Below are 3351 nucleotides of genomic sequence, written 5' to 3' on the forward strand. Positions count from 1 at the left end.
TCTCAAACTGATAATAAACCAGATTCCCAGATTACAGGGGAGTTGAATTATTTCTTTTAAAATACAAAGAAAAGGAAAACTAATAATAATATTTATCTCCCAGGAGGAGACTGGGTGGCTGGGGCATGGCAGAGGGCTCACTTTCATTTCTCTATCTTTTGCATTCCGTTGCTTTTGCAAATATTTCCCATCGAAAAGTAAATACATTCTTAAAAATTAAAATGAAAAGCAATTGTAGGGTCTGGAGTATTTTTAATTCTATAAATGGAAGTTATACGGATTTCCCTGGTAATTCCATTAAATGTTATACTAAAAGAATCCTAGAACTTCGACAGAGTAAAGCAGTGGCGCTCAGCCTTCTACTAAGGAAGCCGGGCTTGAGCCGCGGCGGTGAGTGGGCGTAAGGCTGAGGAAGGAGGCAGCTGCCCCTAAGTAAGGGAGCTGCCTGCGTGTGAAGTCCTCCTAGCAGTGCTGAGCTGAGTCCCTTCCAGACTCCCTCCGCTGCCCGCTCCCCTGAGAATCTCGGCTGTACAGCTGCGGACAGAAGCGGATTCACGTGTGCGGTGGGAGTGGGGAACCGCTTTTAAAGAAAGCAAAGAGGCCGGGCGCGATGGCTCACACCTGTAATCCCAACACCTTGGGAGTCCGAGGCAGGCGGATCACGACGTCAGGAGTTCGAAACCAGCCTGGCCAATATGGTGAAACACCATCTCTACTAAAAATACAAAAAGTAGCTGGGCGTGGTGGTGCGCCCTGTAATCCCAGCTACAGGGGAGGCTGAGACAGGAGAATTGCCCGGACCTCGTAGGCGCAGGTTGCAGTGGACCGAGATTGCGGCAGTGCACTTCAGCTTGGGGGAGAGAGCAAGACTCTGTCTTAAAAAAAAGAAAGAGAGAGGGGGAGAGAGAGAGAGAAGGGGGGGAGAGAGAGAGAGAAAGAGAAAGAAAAAAAAACCCACCAGTATAAACGAGGTAAAACAGAACACCCAAGATGCTGTAGCCAGGTGGGCCTCACAAAAGGAAGGCTGTGTCCCGGGATCCTCAGAGACCCCTGGAGGGAGGAGGAGGGAGGAGACTGTGGAGCCACCGAGTTCCTGAGCAAGCTGGAGCCGTGGAAGCAGAGCTCACCCAACCAGAATCCCAGGCTCACACAGGCAAAAGCAGTCCAGAGGCAACAGCTCCCCCAGGGATAGGAGGCAACGGTGAAATATCCCACTGGGAATACTGGCGGGGAGTTCTCTAATCACAGTGGGCTGTCACAGCTTTCACTTTTCCAACATTTTTTTCCTCTTCAAGTCCTGAATTTCCGGCCATGGATACCACGAAGAAGTCACCGGGAGCACACACCGGGAGAGCCGGCTGCAGGGTGGAAACCAGAACACTGCGGGCGCTGAGACGGGGCCAGGAGGTCATGAGGGAGTTTCACTTTTCTCCACAGTTCCTGATCTATTACTTTCACATGTAACATGTACATGCTTTTACATGTATGTACATGTATGTATGCAATAGGTCATGCTTTTATAATTGGTAAAAAAAATTTTGAATATAAGGAAGCAATTCTTCACTATACACTGTAATTACAAGATTATCCAGAATATTCTGAGACATACGTCATCTCTCCAGGAATAAATGGAGCCCCTCTCCGTGGACGAGCCGGTGGTGGAGCTCTGCGCGGCCGACCCAGACCAAGAGGTGTGGGCTCCCGTGGGTGTGCGGCTTCCGCTGGAGGAAAAGGACGATTCGCTGCAGGAATGAACACCGGCAAAAAAATCACATTTGCTGGAAGGGCTTGGACGGCTAAGTGGCTTCACTTCTCTGAGCCTGCTTCCTCTTTCACTAAATAATTATTAATTTCACAGTATACTAATTTTGAAATATTTTTACAGTGTGATGTTTACACTAGGTTAAAAATAAAACTGCATCTCACTTTTAGCAATTCATGGCCAGTCACTAATTTCCTTTCCCACATTTGTTACGGGCATTTGGTGATTCTATAATCTGAAGCAATGAACAAGGTGAATTCTTACCAGGTATATTTATCAATGGCTTTCTGCACATTTCTTGTAAAATGTGTAGGTAAAGGATCTTTGCTTCTCACAGTATAACTGTGCCTTCTAGGTCCTTCTGACAGTCCTCTTCTGGAAATAAAAGAAAACATGAAAAGTCTCCCTAATGTAATAATATAGTTTTATTCATTAAGACTTTTAAAATTTCCTTTTTGTATAAAGTTGCTCCCCTTCTTCTGCCACATCCCTCCAAACTCACCTGTGCATAAGCGTGCGCGTGCGCGCACACACACAACCCCCACACATCCTCAAGAAACTGAGACTTAGGACCTTATCGTTTTTATTTTTCTTAAAATCAAGGTTGCCATTAACCTACATGCACCTTTATGTGAACTGAAGACAACATCAACTTTTTGTGACTTAGCGAGAGAAGTAAAAGTTGCCCCAAACAGTTCGTACTATTTCAGGGATGTCAGGTCCCAGCTGTCCCTTGACCAGGCCCCTTATACTTACAAAACTCAACCAGCCCTCCAGTAAAAAATCATTAATCCCATATTAAGAAGCATCAAATTCTTTAGACTCACTTAGAAGCCACACAGACATCTAACTCGCTTTCATTTAGCATTGCTGTTTGTGGGTATACTGAGTTTTCAAGAGTTAGAAAACATTAAAATTTAATGAAGAACTAAAACAGAAGAAATATCTAGATGTTAAGTACACTATTAAGCCTAACTGGTGTAGCACAGTTCCTGTTAATCATTGAAATGTCCTTTCAATGAACCACTTAAAACATTTACTTCCTCTATAGTCAAAATATCTTCCTGATGTTTAATAATCAACAACTTCTGTTTTTCAATACAAATCTTATTTTTCTTTATAAATAAAACACATATTAACATAAAATACGGTAGTAAATTAGGAAAAACTTCAACTTTCAGTATTTCTAATAAGGACACCACGGCAGCATGCATTTTTAAAAAGTTTGCTTTTGCTTCCAATTATAAGGCTACCTAATTGACCTTAGCTCACTGCAACCTCCGCCTCCTGGGTTCAAGCAATTCTCCTGTCTCAGCCTCCTGAGTAGCTGGGATTACACACGCCTGCCACCACACCCAGCTAATTTTTGTATTTTTAGTAGAGACACGGTTTCACCATGTTAGCCAGACTGGTCTTAAAATCCTAACCTCAAGTGATCTGCCCACCTCAGCCTCCCAAAGTGCTGGGATTACAGGCGTGAGCCACCATACCCAGCCAACAAAGGGAATTTTTAAAACAAATTAATTACCATGTACAGATTAGCAAGAACATCTACCTTCCATAGATATGTCTCGTGCAAGAGAGAATAA

At 44.0% G+C, this 3351-nt stretch overlaps 1 protein-coding gene across 3 annotated transcripts in view; it reads right to left on the reverse strand.

Annotated features, from left to right (window-relative positions):
• FAM149A (family with sequence similarity 149, member A) overlaps positions 1-3351 on the reverse strand; it is a 90222-nt gene that overhangs the window by 38083 nt on the left and 48788 nt on the right. Inside the window, exons 2-3 of one of the 3 annotated variants that reach the window (XM_011980782.1) lie at positions 2027-2137; positions 1610-1742 (exon numbers count right to left, since the gene is read on the reverse strand). The gene's annotated coding sequence lies outside the window, so the exon portion shown is untranslated. Of the gene's footprint in view, positions 1-1609; positions 1743-2026; positions 2145-3351 lie in introns of those variants that run through there. The other 2 variants (XM_011980783.1, XM_011980784.1) reach the window with 2 other exon arrangements.

Source organism: Mandrillus leucophaeus, unplaced genomic scaffold (assembly GCF_000951045.1).
Source record: "Mandrillus leucophaeus isolate KB7577 unplaced genomic scaffold, Mleu.le_1.0 Scaffold217, whole genome shotgun sequence".
In the NCBI taxonomy this organism is placed as follows: Eukaryota; Metazoa; Chordata; class Mammalia; order Primates; family Cercopithecidae; genus Mandrillus; species Mandrillus leucophaeus.